The sequence below is a fragment of the Maniola jurtina genome, chromosome 27 (assembly GCF_905333055.1).
Source record: "Maniola jurtina chromosome 27, ilManJurt1.1, whole genome shotgun sequence".
NCBI lineage: Eukaryota > Metazoa > Arthropoda > Insecta > Lepidoptera > Nymphalidae > Maniola > Maniola jurtina.
Window position 1 is genome coordinate 4,043,364 of NC_060055.1, and position 27,953 is coordinate 4,071,316.

The 27,953-nt window shown below is 35.6% G+C and overlaps 1 protein-coding gene across 5 annotated transcripts in view; it reads left to right on the forward strand.

Moving 5' to 3' along the window:
• Positions 1–27,953, forward strand: part of LOC123879025 (probable nuclear hormone receptor HR3) — a 156,521-nt gene that overhangs the window by 70,112 nt on the left and 58,456 nt on the right. Inside the window, exon 1 of one of the 5 annotated variants that reach the window (XM_045926499.1) lies at positions 3,406–3,616. The exons of the other annotated variants lie outside the window; for them this stretch is intronic. The gene's annotated coding sequence lies outside the window, so the exon portion shown is untranslated. Of the gene's footprint in view, positions 1–3,405; positions 3,617–27,953 lie in introns of those variants that run through there. 5 annotated transcript variants of the gene reach the window in all.

The following is a 27,953-nucleotide window of genomic DNA, read 5'->3' on the forward strand; positions in this document are numbered from 1 at the left end:
AAACGTCATAGAGTAAAAGATTTTTTTAAAAGCGAGTCATGAGGCAAAGGCTTTTCCCTTTTCAGCCGATTTTAAAAAGTACTCATTAAGGTATGAAACCCACATTCCACAAAAGATTAGGCTGTGTGCATGTGTGCGTGACACGTGAACGTGGCTAGCACGTGCGGACAGGCGTGCGCTAGTGTGTGTGAACGCACACACGCGCGCTGCAGTGATGTAATGTTCGAGTTGACGCCTAGGCAGACATTTTTTATGGCATCTGACGCAACTTTTTACTACCGTAGTGGTAAGGATCGCTTCATTTGAACGCGCCCTTTCTCCGATTTACTTTTTGTTCGTTTGTTTGCTTGTTGCCTCGGAACTCAAAAATACTGTTTAGATTTTTATAAATAAAAAGTGTCGAATTCAATGGCTTTGTCTAAGCTTTTCGCGTGTCATAGGCTATATTATTATGATGTGAGGAATAATTTAATATGGCAAATATGATAGAAATACCTAAAGAAAAATAATATGTAGAATAAATGTGTAACCAAATAAATGAAACCAATATCATGGTTTGATTTCAAAAAGAAAATTTAAGATTGATGATATAAAAAAGTTACCAGAAAAACTAAGTAATCGATTGTAATTTTTTTTAATTCATTATTTATTTGTTTTTTTTTTTTAATATAGTATCATGTCCATAGTAAGTACCTATAATAAGTTTTAACAATAGCAGTCTAAACTTCAAGGGTTTTGCATTTATGTAGCTATCAAAATTGAATAATCAAAGACTGTTTATTACACCAAAATAATAATATATTTATGATGTATGCCCATCGCGGTCTCTACTTTTGTGTGCGTAGAGATCAGCACCATAGAGTAGAATAGAATAGAATAGATTTTTATTCAAATTTTATTCAAATTAACTTTTCACGAGTGCTTTTGAAGAACTCTCGTAGAGGAATCGTCACTAAAAGCACATGAGTAGAATACGTAGATCCAAAAGGTCGCGTCATTCAGCCTTTTCTCCGATTTTCTTTTTGTCGCTAAGAATATATGTCGTGCTTATTTCGAGCACTGTGTCACAATTACGCTATTTATAAACAGTTTCTGAAGTAGTCCGATGTATTGTTTTTGATGTGATAACATCGAGTGGCGCGCTTGTGTGTATTCTTTATTCAAATAAATAGGCGTGTGCTTGACGACAATTGCTTAGGTAATAAATAATAATGCTAAATTTGCTGAGGGTTTCTTCTCAGACCATGGCGCGTTTGGAACACTCGTAGCTTTAGTTTAAGTTTACCTAATTAATTATTACCACTAATACATCATTATCTTCAAAAACAATTGACAATCAAACAGTGTACAATGGAACCTAATTTAAATAAATGCTATGAATTTAACTTTAATAAAAGCTTTACCTCATGAGGTTTATATAATCGAACTTTAATTAAGAAATTTTATTTTTAAGATTGTTTTTTCCTATAATATAGTTTTACTTTTTACCTGATTAAGAGCATGAATTTTTGATGTTATGCTAATTTTTTAAATTTAAATCTTTTTTCAGGTAAGGACGATTCAAATACAAATATGAGCAGCACGGTTACAGTAAAGTCATTAGGTTTGTATTTAAACAATTACTAAATATTATGATTAATGATTAATAGTTAAGAAAAGTATCTGGTTCAGGAATCAGCTTCATGAATTTTCTGGAAAAAAAGAAAAGTCGTTGCAAAAAATGACGTCGTGTGAACCGAGCCTTACGATGCACGTTCACCACATACAAAGAACTGCGTATAACTGTAACGCAAGGCTGCACACAAACGCAACAAGGACAGGTCAACGCACTCCGTTGCCTTGCACGAGCGAGATGGATGTACACGGTAGCACGTACGAGAGAGGGGAGTAAACATACGTCACTCGTTTCCTTGGCGCTTATGCTAAGTTGCATGTGGGTGAATGAAACGGCGCTATGCCGGTAGCAAGAGACAGCTATATAAATATTATGTCTGTTATTTCACTTCCTCTGCTGTGATGCAATAGCAATTTACAGTATAAGCATCTATTTTGAGACAAAGCTCAATTAATATTTTAGGCTTTTATAATTACTCTTGTCGCTAGTGAGTGCATCCGTAACGTAAATGAATAATAATAAAAAAACCAATGAAACCTAACCTCGCACACTATTTTTAAAAGTAGGTACTTAATTGTTGTTGCCAATAATATTTTCAGATAAGTTATAGCGGGAGATTTTCACGAAAATTTGTTTTCATTAATTTATGGTTAGGTACATATTTGAATATTTTTTTAATTAAAAAAAAACGGTTTTCTTATAGTTATTATATTCACCTTTAAGTGGATTAATTAAAAAATTTCAAAAATGTAGACGAAAATAAATGCAAATATTAATTAAAAATTGACAACGCCATCTATCGATGGATAGCCGAACTATTGATTTTAAATTTTATCGCGTGGCCTCATTTTAGGGGACAGTTCTCGTAATTGCGACTCATTATAAATGCAAGAGAATTCCCACTCATCGCAATAAAACAAATCGTAAGCATTTGTCCGCTAATTCTGCGGAAAATCGATCGAAAAAAAAAATACCGCACTACGCATGCCCTAGTTCCCTTTCCGTGAAAATATCTTCTTTTGTGGACTACGTAGTGGAAAAAATAAGTAGGCCCAGATACATGCCAAACCGCGTGTCATTGAACCCTCTCAAAAAGATGCCAGGTTTGCTCAGCTCTAACGGAATATGGACTTAAAGCTGTACTGAAAAACGTTGAAAATTCTCCCTACACTATTTTAAAAAGAGAGACCATTTTGAAAAATACAGCACCGCACTTAAGCTCTTTCGTACCTAGAATGCTAGAGTTGCACGCACACAACTCAACGCTCACACTTTAAAGAATCAAAGACGCGAAGGTAGTGGTTATGTACAAAGAAAGTACGTATGAGCTTTCCCTGTGTTGGGTTACACAACCTCGGACCTCTCCTTCCAACGCGCAAATAAACTACACCCCTCTCGCTCCCCCGTACTGTTATGTAATAACGGTTGTTGTGATTTTGCCGTAACATTTTTCTCTACGGACCGCTATGCCTGTTTCTATGCTAAGATTTTTCATCCGCAATTTAAGATAGCACCCAGAGCACTCCGATTAAAATTTTAATTATTATCGCCGTTACATTACAAAAAACCTCTTAACTTTTTAATCTCAACCTTTATTTTCATCTGTGACAGCAAAAACAAAACTTTTTTATATTTTAATTTTCACAGAGTAGGTCAATTTTTTTATTTTTTTTTTATTTTTTAATATAATGGTATAAGGGTATGAACACACGTGTGCATTATACCTGTCAAAACGGTGCACCGTCAATTAGATGTGCGAGTACGTATTCAAACATAACGTGCCCGCGTGTGGGAGAATGCGGTGGTGTGCCTCACGCCTGAATATTTCCTAGTTGTTCCTCCGATGGCCCGCTTGCAACATCTATGTGAGCGGGTCCTTACGGATTCAGCGCGTGTATTCGAAATTTAAAAAAAAATTTTCGTTGTCTGTGACGTGCAGTGTAGTGACCAGTTTATTAGTGTTGTGAAATACGTTATTTAAATTTGGAATGAAGCTCAAAGGTTTGATTTTAAAAAGAGGTTTTACACAACTCGACTCGGTAATAGTGATGTAACGCCGTTACGACTTATTACGATTGTACTTATTACTTATACTTAAGTATAATATTATGTGTGATGCGAAAGTTTCTTTATCTCCAAATATAATTAAGTTTAATTATACTTTAATTAGCAGAGATGAGTTTCGTGCGAAATTCTCGCGTATTAATTAACGGTGGTTATGCCGTTGGATTGTTATAAACTTTAACTGTTCTTATTTAAAAGTTCAATTACATACAATGCTTTCCGGTAATTTGATGATGCTGCGTTACAAATATTAAATTGGACATGTGACGAAAAGCCTGTTTTGAAACTTTTTGAAACTCGAAATTCACATGTGAATTTTTTTAATCGAAACTGTAAACTATTTCAAATTTTCGACTTACAAAATTTTACATTTTAAAATTTTCAACTGAATACCATTTTGAATTTTTGTCAATTTCCCAACTCTACAAAAATCTATTCTAGTTCAATCGAAATTCAAAGAATCCTAATCTTTATATTACTATTTTTTCCAAAAGTTTTTATCAACTTTTCAGAAAAATGGGTCATAAAAGATATCCAAAACATACTACACCATATTATTATAATATACTTAAATATACCCAATAAACAATTATATACAATAGATTTATTTTTATCAATAAAAACTTCATTATGTAAAAGAAAAATGGCAAAAGCAAACAAAAAAAATTGATATAAGGGTACCGTATCTCGGTTTTCCTATTATAGATAAGTGCTGTATATAACTTTATTACTTAACGTATAACATATAAGTGCTATTTTTGTATAATATCACAGAAAAACTATCATACACACACTGTTTGCATGGGTTTCGAAACTTAGCGAGTACTTGGAAGTTGGAATAATGTCACAACTCCTGTATTATACTATATATTATAAACACCAGAAGTGTGATCAGAAAATCTGTTTGTCTTACTAGAAACAAGTGTAAATTAAAAATTTATAAAACTCCCGACAAGTGAAGGTTACAGTAACTAGAAATGAGCTGATAACTTTCAAACAGCTGAACCGATTTTCTTGAATCATAGCTAAAAACACTCTCGATCAAGCCACCTTTCAAACAAAAAAAAAAAAAAATTAAAATCGGTTTATTAGTTTGGGAGCTACGATACCACAGACAGATACACTATCTGTGTATCTTGACAAGTCAAACTTGTAATCCCTCTTTTTAGGTCGGGGGTTAAAACACACATACACACAAACTTTCGCTTTTATAATATTAGTGTGATTATATAAGAAGAAAGTCTTCATTATAAGGAGCCTAACTGAATAAAAATCATAAATAAAAAGTGAATAGGTATAATTCAATAAAATTTCGTAGAAAAGCTGCTCTGATATTCATGATAGGTCGAAAAAAAGCATTGAAATGAGAAAAAAACTAATTACTTTTCCAGAGGAAGCTTCTGTTGGAAATAAATTGAAAAGTACAAGAATTAAGTTTCGATATAGAATCGATGATATATTATGTATCGATATATTTTATAGATTTTACTATTTAACGACGATACGATTCGTTAGTCTATTTCTCGTATTTTATAATTGTCATTTTGATCACGGTTACCATTATCTAAAATATCCGAAATAAAAAATATCTAAAATGGTATAATGGAGAGACAAGACAGACTACAGAGTGATCATATAAGGGTACCTTTTTTCCTTTTAAGGTACCTTTTTTCTCTTTCGTCTGGCTTTACAAAGATTAGCCAACGTCAAGTTTGTAATTATTTGTATCAAGTTAGTTAAACTATACAAGTATGGACCCCGACTGTGCCGGCGCTCGCCGACATACGCACGGCACCCCTTTAGAGCGCTTTCCAGTCAGATTTAACAAAAAAAACACTGCCAAAAGGCAGAGCACGCCCGCCAGCTAACACCAACACAGACGAAGTCCGAAGGTACCTTAAAAATCGGCTTCAAATGTTCGAATCATTTTTTTTAAACTTCTTTAAACTTCAAATCAATCTAGTTACTTTTGCCTGATTCGTGAGAAAAAGTAAACCATATACTAACCATTGCAAGTTTATATAATAGGAAAGAAAAGGAGATATTTGACGGATCACTGTGCACTTTTAACAATAGATATAACTTTTATTTATTTTTCGTTGCCAACCGCAGAAAGTAACAAAATACAAATTTCACGTCACAAAAAACTTGAAGTTTACATTCAAAAACGTTTAAGAATAGCAATTCTGGATTCAAAAAACACAATAGTTTGGCGTTGTACGGGTTACTGAAAAATGGACGATATCACGTTACGAGGGGAAACTGGTAAGCTATCTGTCCCTTTCGGATATATCATAGGAGGCATGGTCGGAAAGAGATGGAGATAGTTTATTGTTAATACCATAAAAGCTGGCCTATTTTCGCAGGCCACGTGTTGAAAAGTCTAGTAATTTCCTTTGGACTGGGGGACTGTTTAATGAAAGAGGGTATGCTTTTTTATCATTTTGCCATGATAAGGGCGTTGTTCCACGGACCCCCGTCCGATACGACAACTAGGAGTGCCATACCGATGGCTTAGTTCATAACTCCGACTACACAATTGTCGATTTTACAAGAAAGCTAACGTACAGAGGTCGGCCGAAAACGCCTTCTACCTCATTTTGTCCTATCATACGGTAATCTGCAGAAAAGCGTCTCTATACAGCATTTTTCTTTACAGTGAAGGAAAATATCGTGAGGAAACCCGCATGCCTGAGAGTTCTCCATATTGCTCTCAAAGGTATACGAAGTCTCCTAATACGCACGTGGCCAGTGTGATAGATTATGGCCTAAACCCGACTCTGAGAGAGGAAACCTGTGCTCTGTAGTAAGCCGGCGATGGGTTGTCCCGTTGAAAAATCGTTCGTTACCGCATTGTGTCGTATCGTACAATGGTCTGTGGAAAACCCCCCTTACAGAGGGCTATTGTGGACTAGCTTTGGCTGGCTGCTTTGCTCGCTGGGGTTTAATCACTCTGCTAAAGGCTTTTGTTCGGGCTTTAATGCTTGGATATAACAAATTGCGAACTGTGAAATTTACTATAGAGCTGCAGAAATTGCAACGGGATTGAGCGTGAAAAAAATTTAAAGTTAATTTGAAAAAAAAAATAGTCGTTTTTGTTTTCGGCATACCAATTTTAACGGTTTGTTAACCCTTAAACTACAAAGATCAAGACTAAAACCCAACTACTCCTCTTAATAAACTGAAGTAACTTTCAATATAAATTGTACTATATTTATATTTAAAAACTCGGTAACTTTGCCTCTTTCATTTGAGATCCCACCCGACACGATAAAAAAAAAATTAGAGACCCTTCACTTTTTTGGATGGAATATTCATCATATTGATTTTATTCCTATAAAATGTAGCTTATGTCAAGGCTTCTGTAATAATTCTTCTGCATTTCCCATTTTCGATATTCTCCTAAAAATTCAGCGTCAAACTAAAAACAATTAAAATCACACATAATATTCTATGTAAATAAAATTGATTAAAAAATCAAAATAAATTCATTTTACGAAATAATCATTTTTAATCCAATACATTTTTATTACATTTCACCTTTTATTGTAGTTTCTGAAGAGTGACTAATTTACCATCAAGTTATTAAAAATGGTATATTCATTTTACTAAACAAGTAGTGTTGTCACTTGTCACCCATTTTCGATACTTTCATAATACCGGTTATCCAATAACCGGTAATATTAATGAAAATATCGCCAGGTCAGCGCCATCTAGTGTCAATAATTAACAACTTCGACCCGAAAGTGAAATAGGTCACAAGCACACAATTCGCTCCACATTTTGGGCTAGCTCTCGATCGACCCTAATCTGACCTCAGCCTTGCGGTCCAAGTTCACCGGTTTTCGAGGTCGTATGAATTTCGCGGTCTTTGACCTACTTCGTTTTTGCGTGCACTCGCAATGTTATTGTATACTATTAATTGGTTAATCGCGGCCATATTTAATTCTTTTTATTTCGAATTGCTTATAATTTTTATCTAGGTTTCGATAAATAAATCTATACTAATATCTATACTAAACTAATATCTATGATTCTATACTAAAATCTATAAATTTTATCTATTTTTCAATAAAAAAATCCGCGTGTCCGTTTGGCGGTCTAAACGTTTAGTCGATTTTGAGGAAATTAGGCACAGGGAGACCTATTTTTGTCCCGGAAAATCATGGAGTTCCCACTCGATTCTCAAAAAACCTAAATCCACGTAGATGAATTCGTGGGAATCATCTATATGGTATAGAGATAGCTTGCATCCTGAAGACGGATTATTTTTATCCCAGAAAATCAAAAAATCTCCACGGGATTTTTAATAAATAAAATCCACACAGGTCAGGTTACAGGCATCGTCTAGTAAAATTATAAATATTTCCAAAATGCCAATAAAACTGTTAGTGCTTTTATAATATTTATTGTTAAAACTTATAATATTACTTACACAAACATGACTTAGATGAAGTCATGATGAAGTTGTAAAAAAACCCGATTAATAAAACGAATTGACAGGCTTTCACAATACAAAAGTTTTGCGCATATGAATCACGTTGGTTGGTACAGACGGCTTCAAATATTTTATCTATGGACATTGCTAGTTGGTAGAGCTTGTCTATTTTGAAACGACGCGACCCACTACATAATTTTGTTTAGTAGTGATGTGTAATTTTTTTTTTAAAAAGAATATTAGCCATGTTAAATGACTAATATTCCCCTTTCCTCTCCAACTAAGCGTCAGGCTTGTGCTAGGAGTAGGTACGACAATAGTGCAACGGGCGGGGTTTGAACCGTCGACCTTTCGGTTTTCAGTCCACTCCTTTACCGGTTGAGCTATTGAGGCTATAAATTGCGGTGGTGGGGCGCGTCATTTCAAAATAGACAAGCTCTACGATAAAGTTTTTGACTAAGACTTTGGCCTTTCTAGGAGTCTGGGTTTCGATCCTGGACACACATCTCTATCTTTTCGGGCCTTTAAGGGTTGAAATCATTAAATATCACTTCCTTTAAAGGTGATGGAAATCATCCAGAGGACACTTGCATGCCTGAAAGTTCTCCATAATGTTCTCAAAGATGTGTGAAGTTTGCTAATCCGCACTTAGCCAAGAAAGTGGACTATGGCTTAAAACTCTAGGCTTTTGCTCAGAGGGGGCTGGTGATGGGAATATTTTTCAATTGAAAAATTTAAAAACCCCCGACACAAAACCTCTCATAATAATTTTCAAACGGCTGAACCGATTTTCTTGGATTATAGCTAAGAACACTTTCGATCAAGACTCAAACAAAAAAAACTAAATTAAAATCGTTTCATTCGTTTAGGAGCTACGATACCACAGACAGATACACACGTCAAACTTATAACACCCCTCTTTTTGGGTCGGGGGTTATAAACAAGTGATTCAAAGCGAATCACGACTACGTTTTTCAAAATAATTATACAGTGTTATTTAAAATGATGTAAGCATTCTAAGGATACACCATACATCCAAATCTTTAAACCATTTAGGAGTTATGGTGGAATAAAGAAATTCACATATTAGATACATACACACATACATGAACTCTGAAAACATAACAGTCCTTTTTTTGTTCAGTCGTGTATAAAGTTCAGTCAATTAAATTCCATGATCGCATACTTTGAGGTAGGTATACCTATATCAATTTTCTATGATATTTAAATTGCTTTCTTTGCATACTATACAGTAAGTAATATGGAATCACATATCACTACGCTCATCACTATTTTCAACATGCCTATAGGTACTATTTTGCATTCTTTGATAGTCAAAATGTTGACGTAGTCTTGTACTTTTTAACCCCCGACCCAAAAAAAGGGGTGTTATAAGTTTGACGTGTGTATCTGTGTATCTGTCTGTGGCATCGTAGCGCCTAAACGAATGAAACGATTTTAATTTAGTTTTTTTTGTTTGAAAGGTGGCTTGATCGAGAGTGTTCTTAGCTATAATCCAAGAAAATCGGTTCAGCCGTTTGAAAGTTATCAGCTTTTATCTAGTTACTGTAACCTTCACTTGTCGGGGGTGTTATAAATTTTTAATTTACACTTGTTATTCTATAAACAAGTGTAAATCAAAAATTTATAACACCGTTTTATTTATAACATCGTTATAACAAGTGATATTTAATTATAAAGAATCAACAGCTTAATTTGCTATAATCCTCTAAAAAAAAGGCAAATCTGTATGGTACGACGCACCACCCGCCCTCCCACTGCTAAACATACAGGAAAAGCCAGCCACCAAGCAAGCCCAAAGTACCACCACGCCACACCACACAAATCCACCAGAACCCACTCGATGCACCGGAGCATCCTCAGGATATGTAGACCTTTTGCAAAGTGACCTTTAACTTTAATTGCTTAAAACGGACCTAACCCCAGACCTCTAAATAGGGGGCCGACTCTACCACTATCTACAAAACTTGTATATACCTATTATGAAATAAACTGGTATTAACAGGGCTCTCTCCGTCACTCGCTTCATACAATCGTAGTTCCAATTTTATTTGAATATTAAGCAACGAAAGTCCATGAAATTTTGCAGACATATTCTAGAAACTAATCTGTGTCTGTGGTGTTTTAGATTTTTCTAAAAATATGTAGTTTTAAAATTACAGGGGCTCAAAGATTTGTATGTGAATTTTTAAGACCGTGTAACTTTGAAATTGAATATTTAACAGAAATATGGAAAATCACAAACATAGATATTAGTTTCTAGAATATGTCTGCAAAATTTCATGGACTTTGGTTGCTTAATATTCAAATGAAATTGGAACTACGTTTGTATGAAGCGAGTGACGGAGAGAGCCCTCATTAGTTCGTTTCTTACTATACATTATACAGCCACATCTAGGCATTGCTGTGTTACTGCTTACGCAATATAGCTGCCATATGTAATGCTTAATCGGACGCTTTCACACCGAAATGTAACAACATTGTTATTTATAAATAACAAGTGTAAATTAAAAATTTATAACACCCCCGACAAGTGAAGGTTACAGTGACTAGAAAAGAGCTGATAACTTTCAAACGGCTGAACCGATTTTCTTGGAGTATAGCTAAGAACACTCCCGATTAAGCCACCTTTCAAATAAAAAAAACTAAATTAAAATCGGTTCATTAGTTTAGGAGCTACGATGCCACAGACAGATACACAGATACACAGATACACACGTCAAACTTAGAACACCCCTCTTTTTGGGTCGGGGGTTAAAAAGAAAACTGACTGATTATTTTATATAAATGAATATTCGAAAAAATAACAAATAAAATAATTAAAAAAAAAAATACAAACATCGGGAGTGCAATACTTACAGTACTTAATCTACTTATAGCGATACAAACGGAGTTTCTCGCTGGTTCTTTTTCGGTAGGAAAGGGATTCCCAACCAGTACATCTAGCTTGCTAGCTTATCACACTTCACACTAATTTTATAAAGGCGAAAGTTTGTGTGTATGTGTGTGTATGTTTGTTACTCCTTCACGCAAAAACTACTAGACGGATTTAGCTGAAATTTGGAGTGGAGATAGATAATATCCTGGATTAGCACATAGTCTACTTTTTATCCCGGAAAATCAAAGAGTTCCCACGGGATTTTGAAAACCTAAATCCACGCGGGCGAAGTCGCGGGCATCGGCTAGTTAATTATACACTTGATACAAACTGCTGGGAATAGAAACCTATATATCACATAGTTTAACACCGGTTTAAGCGCGTTCCTCAGCGCTTACCAATTACCATACAAACGTAGTTTGACTCTCAAAACTAAATGAACCTCAGTCGACACGTTCTAGGAATGTGTCTGTAATTTCAAGATTTCTGTAAAAATGTGTAGTTATGAGGTGTAACTTTGAAACTACACATTTTTACAAACACTAGCTGATGACCGCGACTTCGTTCGCGTGGATGTAGGTTTTTTAAATCCCGTGGGAACTCCTTGATTTTCCGGGATAAAAAGTAGCCTATGTGCTAATCCAGTATATTATCTATCTCCATTCCAAATCTCAGCCAAATCCGTCTAGTAGTTTTTGCGTGAAGGAGTAACAAACATACATACATACACACAAACATACATACACACATACACACAAACTTTCGCCCTTATAATATTAGTGTGAAGTGTAAAGTGTGATTCGAGAAACCACAGTCAGATATTTCTTTCTAGAACGTGCCTACAAAATTTACGAAGAGTGTACGAGTATATTGTTTAGCCATTAATTAGTCAACAAATTACAATCGCATTCTAAGCAATGCAAGTGTTTGTAGAGCTGTGAAAAGATTACGAAACTTTGATGCAATATCCATGCGATAATCGCAATTAAAATATATTGGCTCATGCACTTGTATTACTGGTTAAACGTAAAAGGAATTTAAATACATTATGTTTGAGTGGGTATGAAGACGTACTGTCTTACCAAAAAATTTAGCGCGGGGAAGTAATTCTAAGTTTGGTTCTCATTTGTATACTAACCAATCAAACTCGATGTAATTTTGCAGACACATTTAAAAAACTACTACCTGTGTCTGTGATTTTCCAGATTTACATAAAAATAAATAGATATAAAGTTACACGGGTTTAAAGATTTGTATGTAAACTCTGTTTAACTTTGAAACTGAATATTTCAACTGGAAAATCACAGACATACTCGTAAAATTAGTTCTTAGAACATATATATTTATGTTTCACTGTGTTTGATTGATTTGTCAAGCTACATTTTTTAATAAACCCCTTTTAATACATAAATCATAGTACAGTGTGATAGACGCCTTATTAATTATTATGTAAAGATCGCAGCTTAGAGACGAAATTTAAAAAGATAAAATAGGTATGAAGGGTCCTTATTCGAGTGCGCTCTCGACCTTGGGGGTCTGTACTCCGTAGGGAGGGCGCTTTCAAGTAAGAATAATGAAACAGCGTTATGAAAAAAACGCTATTTATGCCAATATTATGACTTCAGTAATCATATCGTATAAACCATATAGGACCCTACCTAAGATTTGAATTCAAAATATTTTTAAATTAGGTGCGTAATTTAGATACTAACTCGCGTATTTCAAATATCATGAGGTTTTCCTACGACGAATTAAAAATCGGCCATGTGCGAGTCAGACTCGCGCACTGAGGGTTTCGTACTCGGGTATTTTTTCCAAAATTTTGCACGATAAATCAAAAACTATTACGCATAAAAATAAATAAAAATCTGTTTTAGAATGTACAGGTAAAGCCTTTTCATATGATACCCCTCTTGGTATGGTTTACTTTGAAAATTGAAACACATTTTAATTTTTTTTTTAGTGATGTAACCACAAATTCGCGGTTTTCAGATTTATTCCTTTACTTGTGCTATAAGACCTACTTACTTGCTAATTCATGCTTGTAGGTCAACGGGAAGTACCCTATAGGTTTTCTTGACAGACACGACGGACGGAAGGACGGACGGACGGACAGACAGACAGACAGACAGACAGACAACAAAGTGATACTATAAGGGTTCCGTTTTTCCTTTTGAGGTACGGAACCCTAAAAATGGCTAGAACTCAGAGCCGTGAAAGCAGAAAAAAGGAAAACTGAAAAAATTTATCGCTAAAAATTCTTATTTATCGGTATTATTTTTATTATTACCAAAGAACATCACTATTTATTGAAGCATCCATTTTTGATCTATGATATAAACAAACCAACAATGTAATTAGATAAAAATATCATATTATAGATGAAAATGATAAATGTTATGTCACTAATAATATAATTTTATAGGTCATTGCGTAAGTAATAGGTACATAGGCTATTTAGAGTTAGAGAACAAAAAAGCATGACGCTGCCATCTAGCGGGGAATAGCTGAACTATTGTAATAAGAAAAATGTTTACGTGCGAGAAAATTACCTACCTGGAGAAAGTATTGGTTGCACTAAAAACAGGATTTTTTTAATAAAATAACCCAAAATAAAAGTAGCAGTAGTTTTTAAAACAATGTTGTTAGTTACAAGAAATGTCTATATTTCAGTCTATTTTTAGTTTTTGATTTTAATTCCATACAAGATTGATTAATATTTTTCTAAATTATAACGCTTATAAAGCAATTTTTATAAGATAAAAAGCGTAATTTTAACTAACCAACATCTCATGTCATATGATTTAAATTCGAGTTTTTTCTAAATTTTTAAATAGTTAAACGGCATATATTTTAACATATTTACATAATTGGAACATGGACGTACCATTATAATTTTGCTGAAATATTACAATAAAACTTAAAGCTAGCCTTATCTAATTACTATACAAATCATGCCCGCGTGGAATGGTGCCAAGAATACTGGCTGCATTTCCGCGCTGGACAGCCAGGCTGATCCGTTGCGCAAAAATAATTTTTAGAACAATTTGCGTAGTTAGATTTTTGTCTAGTGTTATACCTTGTCAATAGATGGCTGTGTCGACATCTTCTTCCGCGAGTGACGCATTATGTCATTTTATCACCTTTTTCTGACGCCTCGCTATAATCGGTCACTGACTGTTTTTGTATTGTTTTTCCTGTTTTATCGGATATGTGTCAATTACCTGTGAATTATCTTCAATTGTGTATATTTTCCTGATATTCGCCGTCTGAGGCGATCAGATTCTAATCACAGTCTGGTAGAGTCTGAGTCGTAGGCAGGATTGTTGCCAGATGCCCCGTATTTTACGGGTTACTCCGTATTTCACGGTATGCCGTTATTGCGAAAATAAAATACAGGGTAAATGAAGCTCCCGTACTTTAAAAAAAACTGTTTTGAGCTCTGTATCGGTAATAATATTTCCTTCCGATTTCAAAATATTATATTTAACTAGCTGATACCCGCGACTTCGTTCGCGTAGAGATGTAGGTTCTTAAAATTCCCGTGGGAACTCTTTGATTTTCCGGGATAAAAAGTAGCCTATGTGCTAATCCAGGGTATAATCTATCTCCATTCTAAATTTCAGCCCAATCCGTCCAGTAGTTTTTGCGTGAAGGAGTAACAAACATACACACACACACATACACACATACAAACTATCTCCTTTATAATATTAGTGTGATGTACAGAAAGCCGCCCGATACAGTTTCGTCTAGTAAGGATATCTTCCAAAAAAGGTCGTTAACCTAAAGTCTAGACCACGATTAGAGAAATCGACAGCGCTGAATCATTGCGCTATCTATCTAGATTTTAGATATAATTTGTGTATTATCTATACGAGACGAGTCGGCCTAGATTTTAGGCATTGAACGATAACGCTTAATGCCTATCGAACAGGTCAAGGGTTTGCTTTTTATCCATGAATTTAGCAGTTCATAAAATTGTTTGTCTCTACGTCTATCTGTTCCATCGCATCTCCTAAACTACACAATAGATTTCAATTTATCATCATCTTAACCTATCATCTGCCTACTAGTCATCATTCCTCAAAATCCTCATACGCATGGCTAAGGTTTAGAATATTGTTCCGCGATGTGTTTCCTTCCAATTACAATCCGGGTATCTTTAAAACCAGTGAATAGGCATCTTCTAGGTAAACGCGTCCCATCTTAGGCCACATCATCACTTTCCATCAGGTGTGATTGTGGTCAAGCGCTTGCTTAATGAATTAAAAAAAAGTTAGAGCGGGTCTCCTCTTAGAATGAAAAAATGCTTAAAATGCATTTAGCTCTGAAAAGTTATGAGGTGCGTGCCTGGAATCGAACCCACAACCTCTCAGATTAAGAGGCAGAGGTTTTAACCACTAGGCCTAACACGGCTCTCATATACTTGATTACCTATACTTGATTAATCTGTACTAATACTTAAAATGCGGAGTGTGTCTGTCAATCTTTCTATAACATTTTTACGGCCCATCTGCTTAACCGATTTTGATGAAATTCGGTACAGAGTCAGCTTGCAGCCCGGAAACGGACAATAGCTACATTTTATCCCGGGAAATCAAAGAGTTCCCAAGAGATTAAAAAAAAATAAGCCGAAGCCTCTATCTCTATCATACTTCATACTAATATTATAAAGGTGAAAGTTAATGTGTATGTGTGTATGTTTGTTACTCTTTCACGCAAAACTACTGGACAGATTTGGCTGAAATTTAGAATGGAGATAGATTATACCCTGGATTAACACATAGGCTACTTTTTATCCCTAAAAATCAAAGCGTTCCTACGGGATTTAAAAACAAACCTATATCCACGCGGACGAAGTCGCGGGCATCAGCTAGTGTGCTATAAAGTATTATCACTTACTATAAATCTTTTGTTGTGTAAAAATATGTAATATAAAAGGTGTGCAATATTTAACATGACGTGAGCAATAAAGGAATAGGTATTGTAAAAAAATGTAAGTCATCGATTCGTCATACTGCTTGAAAGATAAGAGCGGTTCGTTCACCTCAGTTTGGCAACTGTTTGAACTTTGGTACGTGCTACTCGATACTAGATGGCGTTTATGTATTCTGCGGGAAATTTTGAAGATATTTTTTGGGATATTTTTCTTTCTTTTATGCGTATATTTGATAAGTATGCGGATAATTATTCATTTTTTTCATTTAATAGGTAGGACACCTGATATGAATTTCATTTGAGGTGGCAGTCGTCAATTACTACTATTACTACTATAACTAAACAATTATTACTATTTATTGGTAGAGTATTTATTATACGTCTATGGTAGGTAGTTACCTATTAGACTTATACCACATATAAATAAATGATTATCGGTTTATTTAAATATAATAAAAAATAATAAAAAACTATACTGAAAAACAATTTTTAAGAGTCGTCATAGCCGAGTGGTTAAAACATCCACCACCTATTTGTAGAGTGCGGGGTTCGATCCCTGGCACGCATTTCGAAGTTATGTGCGTTTTAAGCAATTAAATATCACTTGCTTTAACGGTAAAGGAAAACATCGTGAGGAAATTCGCATGCCTCATGCTTGAGAGTTCTCTATAATGTCACAAATTTTTATGAACAAATAATATGAAAATTAGGTGAAATATAGGTACCCTTCCCCTTATCCTGACCTAAACTGACGTCTGATCTCCCACATTATATTTTTTTATTTTAAAAATCAGATACAAGTTAGCCCTTGACTGCAATCTCACCTGGTAGTAAGTGATGATGCAGTTATAAGATGGAAGCGAGCTAACCTGGAAGGATAGGCAGTTTTCATTAACCCCATACTCCTTTGGGTTCTACACGGCATCGTACGGGAACGCTAAATCGCTTGGCGGCACGGCTTTGCCGGTAGGGTGGTAACTAGCCACGGCCGAAGCCTCTCACCAAACCAGAAATTCATTCATAAAATTCTAAACCCCTGCCGGGAATCGAACCCTGGACCAAATATACTCGTATCATCCTCATTTTAACCCATCGCCGTCCAACTACTGAACACGGGTATCCTCTTACAATGAGAAGAATTTAGGTCATAGTCCACGCGCTGGCTTAGTGTGTGTGTGTTTTTTTAAATATATATTTACTAGAGGATGCCCGCGACTTCGTCCGCGTGGATTTAGGTTTTTCAAGATCCCGTGGGAACTGTTTGATTTTCCGGGATAAAATGCCTATGTCAATTACAGGGACGCAAGCTACATCGGCACCAAATATACAAATCGGTTAGGCGGATGGGTTTTTAGGAATCCCGTGGGAACTATTTGATTTTAGACAGACAGACAGACGCACAGACAGACACACTTTCGCATTTATAATATTAGCATGGATAAGACATCCTCTGATTTATGTCAGAGTCCTTTTTCGCTTTTTTAATTTACTTGCTGCTTTTATTATTTGTTTACTTTTACTATATTACACCCTATAAGGCTAAGTGTGGTTAGGCAGACTTCACTCGCCGACAAGATCATTATGGAGAACTCTTAAAGTTTAATTTTAGACGGACAGACAGACGGACTGGACGAAACTATAAGGGCTCCTTATATTAATTACTAGGGACTCCTAAAAAGTCATTGACATATAGAGAAACTTTATTACACCCAGCAATGGAAAAATAACCACAATATTACCGTACTGTATACCTATTGTTATAATTAAACAAATAATAATTACTAATAAAATAACATTTTGTATGGAGCTCGTTTAAAAATAGTTCGCCAAGGTGCGTAATCAGGATACGGGTCGTTGACCTTGCGATTGACCTTTAGTTCCGCTTTTCATCACTAGATGACGTTTTTCGCCAAACATTTTCCCGGTACTCATTCATCTGCTCATAATATCGAGGTATTCGTGTTAACTGTTTGTTTAAAAGCGTCGATAGCTCAACGGTTGAGGAGCGGACTGAATTCCGAAAGGTTGGCGGTTCAAACCCCACCCGTTGCACTATTGTCGTACCCACTCCTGGCACAAGCTTTACGCTTAATTGGAGGGGAAAGGGGAGTATTATGATTATCACGGCTAATATTGAAAAAAACTGATGCGTTTCAGAGTGGTAATATAGCCTACTGGTTAAAAACTTCGGTTTCCTATTCCGGGGTCCAGGGTTCGATCCCAGGCACGTACTTCTAACTTTTCGAATTATGTGCGTTTTAAGTAATTAAATTATCACTTGCTTTAACGGTGAAGGGAAACTTGAGGAAACCTGCATGCGTGAAATTCTTCATAATGTTCTGAAAGGTGCGTGAAGTCTTGTCAATTTAGCCAGCGTGGTGAACTGTGGTTTAAGCCCTACTCATACTGAAAGAACACCCATTCTCAGTAGTGGGCCGGCGATGAATAATGATAACGATGAATTAATTAGGTGACCCGCCTGACCATTTGCTCTCTTTTCACTTAGGTGTATTAATAACATTTTTATCCAGTTATGTTAAAACCCATCCGGTTACCGACTTGGGTACACGTAGGAACAAACGCATGAACTGACGACCTCTCAAATTTTCCGATTTGTAAGATAATGATATCATGGTGGTAATTAATTAGGTACGTAAACTTAAAACTAAATATACGAGGGTTCCAAATTTAAAAACAAGTGTAAATTAAAAATTTATAACACCCCCGACAAGTGAAGGTTACAGTAACTAGAAAAGAGCTGATAACTTTCGAACGGCTGAACCGATTTTCTTGGATTATAGCTAAGAACACTCTCGATCAAGCCACCATTCAAACAAAAAAAACTAAATTAAAATCGGTTAATTAGTTTAGGAGTTACGATGCCACAGACAGATACACAGATACACACGTCAAACTTATAACACCCCTCTTTTTGGGTTGGGGGTTAAAATTAGGGCTATTTTTGGGTTACTTGCGTCAAATGTAGTATGTACATTTGACGCCTGCCAGTGACGTCAAAGCCTCGACGTTTTGTTAGAAGTTCCCTCTGTCGTGTACGGTGCCACTAATGCCTTCGTTGGGGTCAGATACTTGGAACCGCAGAAGCAGAATCAACTGAAAAACACTTTTCTAACCAAGTCTCCCCTCACCGCTAGATGGCGTTGAACGTTAACATAAGATCCTTGCTAGGTGCATTGCTTATAGGTTATTGGTCCCTGGAAAAAAATATTGAATGGAAAGTGGAAAGTTTTCCGGGTCGAATGTGAGTGTGATTTTTAGGGTTCCGTAGCTCCAGAGGAGAAGAAAGGAACACTTATAGGATCACTTCGTTTTGACCTACGACTATTTCAACCCATAGTTGTAAAATATTGTCCATCCTTCAGATACGATACCGTTGTAAAAACCAAAGTGATACCTATGGGTTTGATAAAAACTGTCATATCCCTTTCAAGTTAGCCCGCTTCTATCTTAGACTGCATTATCACTTCCCACCAGGTGAGATTGCAGTCAAGGGCTAACTTGTATCTCAATAAAAAACCGGCCAGTTGCGAGTCAGACTCGCGCACTGAGGATTCCGTATTCGGGTATTATTCCAACATTTTGTACGATAAGTCAAAAAGTATTACACATAAAAATAAATAAAACTCTGTTTAGAATGTACAGGTAAAGCCCTTTCATATATGATATCCCACTTGGTATAGTTATCTTACTTTGAAAATTGAATAACGTTTTAATTTTTTCTTTTTGGTGATGTAACCACAATTTCGCGGTTTTCAGATTTATTCCTGTACTTGTTATAAGACCTACCTACCTGCCAAATTTCTAATTCTAGGTCAACGGGAAGTACCCTATAGGTATCTTGACAGACAGACAGACAGATAGACAGACAGACAGACAGAAAGACATACAGACAGACAACATAGTGATCCTATAAGGGTTCCGTTTTTCCCTTTAAGGTACGGAACCTTAAGGAGAAATTGATACTGACATACCTATCAACGTACAGCTCAAGCCAGTGGGTCTAAAAACCTGAGATGTTCCTTAACCTTAATTTAGCCGCAAGATTAAGATTTTTTTTTTGGAAATTCTTAATTAGTAAATTGCGCCCGTGTGAAGATGAGGAGGATCTTTTAATACTAGTTGCTCAAATATTTCCAATATCAGCTCCACCATTTATGCAAATCTTTACCTCTGACTCAATTTCCCAGTAAAGACAAATAATTGTTATAATTACTTATAACTCTTGTTTCACAATATTTTTCTGGGTCATTGCACCGATTCGTGAGTAATTTGACATAATATATACACATATATCATAGCGTCATACCTACCTTAATAAAGCCCTCTACAGACGTACCAACAAGTAGAAAAAATAGAGTAAGAAGAAGTAGTAAGAAGAGCAAGAAAAATACTAGTTTTTTACCTACATTTTAAGCTATTTTTTTTTCTAACCTGTCATCCTTGTCATTTGTGTTTTGTGGTGCAATAAAGTATATACATACATACATACATACATACATACATACATACATACATACATACATACATACATACATGTTGTGTCTACCCCATATCGTGTGGGATAAAGAACAAGAAGAAAAAGGAGACTCAACACAACACTTAATATTAAAAATATATTATATATGTAAATACATACGCAAGTAAAAAAGTAAAGGAAAAATTTTATAAGCTAAAAAATCTTAACATACGTCACAAACAAAGTAGACGTACTGAAAATAAGAAACATTTGTCAATATACAATGACCCAATCTGTGCATCACATTTTGAGAAGGCACGCGGTATATTTACTCTATGTCTCAACTGTCATGTCAAAAATACGGTTTTAGTCCTTAATCTAACAGTAAATCGTATTTTTAACCGACTTCAAAACAGGCGGAGATTCTCAATTCGACTGTATATTTTTTTGTATGTTTGTTACGCGATTTCTCCGCCAAATATGAATCGATTTTGATAATTCTTTCTATGTTTGGTAGGTCATACTGAGAGAGCTGGTCAGAGCTGGTCTCATTTTAGTTTGGTGAAGATCTAAAGAATATTCGAAGATCGAGAACAGAACTCCTCAATGGATAAGAGTAAATTGCTCGCGCTCAGTCTAATATCTTAGTAAACAGTAGGTTTTTGCATTATACCTATCAACTATACTATAGCGGATTAATTTGGAAGTAAAACTTAGTTGTCATGTCTGAAGAAGCTTTAACACAAGCATTTGACAGGTCAACGACCTCAACCCTTATCGAGAAGGGTCTAACAAAATATTTATTTCCAATTAACTATCAGTAATTTCAATTTAATTGCTTAATAAACTACTACTTGTACGATACTTGGATTTTATTATAATACTAGCTTAAGCCCGTGACTTCGTCCGCGTGGATTACACAAATATCAATTTCAATTTCAATTTATTAAAAAAAAAAACAAACCGCTATCTTACCCCCTGGAGTTGAATTTTCAAAAATCTTTCTTAGCTAATGTCTACGTCGTATCTGCATGCCAAACAGCCCGATCAGTCCAATAATATGAGCTGTGCGTTGATAAATCAGTCAGTCAGTCAACTTTTCCTTTTAAATAAAATATTACTAGAGGATGCCCGCGACTTCGTCCGTGTGGATTTAGGTTTTTTATGATCCCGTGGGAACTATTTGATTTTACGGGATAAAAAGTCCGCCGCCTATATATAAAAAGCCTATGTCCGTCCCCGGGATATAAGCTAACCCTGTACCAAACGTCAGAATCGGTTAAACTGTTGGGCCGTGAAAAGGTAGCAGACAGACAGACAGACACACTTTCGCATTTATAATATTAGTAAGGATATTAGACTACTTTTGACAATACTTGGATTTTATTATAATATATTTATTTATCATCTTCAACCCGAAGGATTTGTGGCAAAATTTTAGGGTACAGTCCACCACGCTGGCCAAGTGCAGATTGGCAGACTTTACACACATTTGAAAACATAACGGAGATATATAAACGCACGTTTCCTCACGACGTTTTCCTTAATCATTAAACCAAGTGATACTTAATTGCTTAAAACGCAACTAACTCCGAAAAGTTGAAGGTGCGTGCCCAGTATCGAACCCTGGACCCCTCGAATAGAAAGCTAAGGTGTTAATAGGGCTCTTTCCGTCACTCGCTTCATACAATCGTAGTTCCAATTTCGTTTGAATATTAAGCAACCAAAGCCAATGAAATTTTGCAGACATATTCTAGAAACTAGTCTGTGTCTGTGGTGTTTTAGATTTTTCTAAAAATATGTAGTTTTTCTAAAAATATGTAGTATCAGGAGCTCAAAGATTTGTATGTAAATTTTTAAGACCGCGTAACTTTGAAACCGAATATTTTAACAGAAATCTGGGAAACCACAGACATAGATATTAGTTACTAGAATATGTCTGCAAAATTTCATGGACTTTGGTTGCTTAATATTCAAATGAAATTGGAACTACGTTTGTATGAAGCGAGTGACGGAGAGACCTCTCTTAACCACTAAGCTATCAGAGCTTAACAATAAGACACATAGGTGAAACATTTCCCGTGTCATTGACCCTATCTAGGCCCAGCTGATAAGTAATTATGTGTAAATAATGCCAGAATGACGAAGTAATTATTAATTAATTGATTATAATAATAAACAAATAGGTGTTTCCTTTCGTCTGGCAAGTTTTCCTTTAGCTAATATATTAATTTTATGATTAGTTGTATGTAATTAAGCATCACTTGCTTTAACGGTGAAGGAAAACATCAGGAAACCTGCATGTCTGAGAGTTCTCCATAATTTTCTCAGAATGGGTAAAGTGTGCCAATCCGCACTTGGCTAACATTGTTTTCTCATTAATCATTTAGGTTTCCCCACGTAATAACAAGTGTAAATTAAAAATTTATAACACCCCCGACAAGTGAAGGTTACAGTAACTAGAAAAGAGCTGATAACTTTCAAACGGCTGAACCGATTTTCTTGGATTATAGCTAAGAACACTCTCGATCAAGCCACCTTTCAAACAAAAAAAACTAAATTAAAATCGGTTCATTCGTTTAGGCGCTACGATGCCACAGACAGATACACAGACACACAGATACACACGTCAAACTTATAACACCCCTCTTTTTGGGTCGGGGGTTAAAAATAAAATAAAACACAACTATGAAAAGTCAAAAATCAAAATTACGTATACTTGGGATCGAATCCCGGACGGATTATAACGAACTAAGCACCGCTATATCTGATAATAATTAATCATCATTAAACCATGAGCGTCATAAAGTAGACCTTTTTTTATTCCTAAACAAGTTAGCCCTTGACTGCAATCTCACCTGGTGGTAAGTGATGATGCACTCTAAGATGGAAGCGGGCTAACCTGGAAGAGGTATAGCAGTTTATATTAAACCCATACATACCCCTTTGGTTTCTACACGGCATCGCACCGAAATGGCTCGATAGCTTAGTCGGTAGGGTGGCAACTAGCCACGACCGAAGCCTCCCACCAGACCAGACCAGAGATATAGAACTAATAAAATTCCGAACTCCTGCAGGGAATCGAACCCGGGACCTCCCACTCATAAAACCACATGATTTATCACCCCGACAAGTGAAGGTAACAGTAACTAGAAAAGAGCTGATAACTTTCAAACGGCTGAACCGATTTTCTTGGATGATAGCTAAGAACACTCTCGATCAAGCCACCTTTCAAACAAAAAAAAACTAAATCAAAATCGGTTCATCAATTTAGGAGCTACGATGCCATAGACAGATACACAGATACACACGTCAAACTTATAACACCCCTCTTTTAAGGTCGGGGGTTAAAAATAGTCAAACCATTAAACGAAACTACAAACGGAAAAAAACACTTTCCTATAAACCAAGTCGGTAAAAATCTAATTGATTAATAAATAGACAATGAAAATACCTAGCAGTCTTATCTAAGCCTGTCTGATCGTCACGTGTTCTTTCCCTCTCGCTCTAATGTACGTGAAATCGAGGGGATGCCATCCCGCTCGCACTCTATAAATAAATGGCCGGCGACCAGGGCATTGACCCCCGAAAATTGTTTGAGTTGAACGAACGACCGCGGCAAAGTTGATTGTACTCTTGTTACATGGGTGTACGAATTTTGCTATTTTGCACTTTTTTTCTTTGCTTTTTCAGATCGATAGATCGATTTTAAATAGATAAAGATATTCTAAATCAAAATTGCGCACCCGACTCCTTATACGAGAATTTTAATAATTTTGGCTTTTTAAACTGTAATTTTAGTCAGGGAAATTAAAGGTAATAATTTATGACTTGTGGTTTACTTTTTGCTCTAAAATAATTCAAAAATTAGTTGAACAATTTTAATGAAATTTATGGTATATTTGTCATTACCTTTGATAGATAATGAGAAGAAAATGGATAACAGAACTCTGTTTGCAAGAATGCAAATTTTCATTCATGTTTCTTACATTTTAATTACTTTCATTTTCTTATATAATTCAAAAAATACACTAGTGATTTAATAAAAATGAATAAATTCAAATATATCATAAAATATTCTTTAAAATGATATATAAATGATTATCCTAAAGATAAAAAATGTAAAACATGGTAAACAAGAAGCTCTGTTTGCAAGAATGTTATGAAACATTAAATATTTTACATTTTCTTCTAGAATTCAAAAAACATCAAATGGATTTTCATTAAGTTAATATATATCAATTGATCATAAAATACCCTTTAAACTGGTATATAGATCATTATAATTGCTTTGATGGGCAAAGAGTAGCAAACGGAAAACAAAACGCCCGTTCTCAATGATCGGCCAATTTTCGTATATTGCATATATTATTTTTCGCATTTCCTTCTATAACTCAAAAACCATCAAACTTATTTTGACATAATTTATATACTTCAATAGACCATGAAATACCCTTTAAATTGGTATATAGATCATTATAATTGCTTTGATAGGCAAAGAGTAGCAAACGGAAAACAAAACGCCCGTTCTCAATGATCGGCCAATTTTCGTATATTGCATATATTATTTTTCGCATTTCCTTCTATAACTCAAAAACCATCAAACTTATTTTGACATAATTTATATACTTCAATAGACCATGAAATACCCTTTAAATTGGTATATAGATCATTATAATTGCTTTGATAGGCAATGAGTGGCAAACGGAAAACAAAAGGCCCGTTCGCAGGGTCGGCAAAATTTTTGGTAGGCCATTGACTCCACAAAGTTGATTGAACGAAAGTGACTCGAGTTTTCGTACTTTGTACAGTGTAAAGATTGTTTGTACTCGTTAATTTAGAGGGGTCTTTCCGTCATTCGCTCCATACAAACGTAGTTCCAATTTCATTTGAATATTAAACAACCAAAGTCCATGAAATGCAGACATATTTTAGAAACTAATATCTATGCCTGTGGTTTTCCAGATTTCCGTTAAAATATTCAATTTCAAAGTTACGCGGTCTTAAAAATTCACATACAAATCTTTGAGTCCCTGTAATTTTGAAACTACATATTTTTAGAAAAATCTAAAACACCACAGGCACAGATATTAGTTTCTAGAATATGTCTGCAAAATTTCATAGACTTTGGTTGCTTAATATTCAAATTAAATTGGGACTACGATTGTATGGAGTAAGTGACGGAGAGAGCCCTGATGGTACGATAGTTGAACACGTGGGTTGGAATAGAGCAGGTTCGATTCCAAGTTAACAATTTTTGCATGAAATTTATGACGTCATAATACAATCCGTTGGAATGCCATTCCAATGATGTAACGAAATCGTTACGTTAGAACGTTTCGAAATCGAATCTGTGAATTTGTGACCTCTTAGGTCATAGGTCCTATTCCAGTTGATTCAATAATTTTGGATATATATAAGTAAGTGGCAAGTTTGATTATAGGTAAGGTCAAAATATTCATATCTATCCATAAGAATTAAACACGGTGATGGTTCAGTGGTTAGGACTTTGGCCTTCTTTTGGGAGGTCTGGTGTTCGATCCCTGGCAAGCACCTCAAACTTTTCAGTTTTCAACTTTTTAAATTAAAAATGAATAGTTTTGGAGGTACCACGTCAAGGAATGTACATACATACAAACAAACATCTCATGGGGAAAAAATCGCACCAAACAACCAAATACCATCGGACCTACGACAACCAAGGAAATAAGTATACCGATCAGGGGTCAAACAACTTTGGTCATATTTTGGCACGTTCAACCCGGGTTCAACAACCTTTTTACACAATCGCGACCAACTGATATTAGTAATGCGTGTCTGTGGAGCTGTCTATAAGCTCTGATCAGGGATGGACCTTGAGTTTGTGGGCCCTGGGCTAATAATACTGAGGGCATGCCTAATTAATCAACTAATTGCTATTTTTGACCCCCGACCCAAAAAGAGGGATGTTATAAGTTTGACGTGTGTATCTGTGTATCTGTCTGTGGCATCGTAGTTTCTAAACTAATGAACCGATTTTAATTTCGTTTTTTTTTTTGTTTGAAAGTTGGCTTGATCGAGAGTGTCCTTAGCTATAATCCATGTCCAAGCAATAGCATGTCGTAGACAGATACACAGATACACACGTCAAACTTATAACACCGTTTTTTTTGGGTCGGGGGTTAAAAATATAACCCATGTCACCCAGAGCTTTACAACGAATCAATTGACATTTCATTCACCCAAATCGGCTCAGTAGTTTAGGCACTATGGTGGAACACACAGAATCTGGATACAAACATACATACATAGTACATGATTTTAGGGTTGATATAATTACTGATTTTTTATTCACAATATTGACCATTTTGTCTAAGGGGACTGTATAGCCACGGAACTCTGTAGGCTGCAGTTTTATAACTCTCCGCCAATGGGTATTTTCCCAGGTTATTATCTCTCATTCCGAGGTTGATCGCTAATTTGACTGGACTATATTATGTTCTGAAAGGAGACCCGTCCTCAGTAGTGCGCCGGCGATGCGATGGACTGACGATGACGATGAATTAGCACGCGGACATACCTTTTCCGCCTCTATGAGTACGAAAGAAATGAGATGGCGAAATATATATACAAAATATTGCGAGTCGGGTGTCATGTTTTGGGGCGTCGGGCATTGAACCCGCGGTCACTCACCGAAGTGCACTGACTTAGTGAGTACTGACCTATAGTAGACATACCTACTCGTATTCACCTTACCCGTACACAAATCATTCTACAGTGGACCCCCGGTAATCCGACAAACGTTTTGCAGGGCAGTGTCGGACTATCGAATTTGTCGGATTATAGAGTACTGCGTAAGAACCTCTATAGTCATCATAAGTAGGTACTTCACTATGTATGTCAAAAGTAAATAACATCACATCACACTAATATTAGTAAGGGGAAAGTTTGTGTGTATGTGTGTGTGTGTATGTTTGTTACTCCTTCACGCAAAAACTACTGAACGGATTATGTTAATATTAGGGATGGAGATAGATTATACCCTGGATTAGCACATAGGCTACTTTTTATCCCGGAAGTGTTTCCACGGGATTTTTAAAAAACCTACATCCACGCGAACGAAGTCGCGGGCATCAGCTAGTTCAATAATAAAATAGACTTGTCGGATTACAAGGGGTGCCGGATTAGACAGGGGCCGGATTACCGGGGGTCCACTATATTTTCTACTTTTATTAGGGTTCCGTAACTCAAAAGGAAAAAAGGGAACCCTTATAGGATCACTTCGTTGTCTGTCTGTCTGTCGTGTCTGTCAAAAAACCTATATGGTACTTCCCGTTGACCTAGAATCATAAAATTTGGCAGGTAGGTAGGTTTTATAGCACACGTAAGGGGGAAAATCCGAAAACCGTTAATATCTGGTTACATCACAAAAAAAAAATTAAAATAATGAACAATTTAATAATGAGTATTTTCAACTTTCAAAGTAAGATTAATCTACCAAGAGGTAGGTAACTTGCATCTCAGAGACAGGCATAGGCTA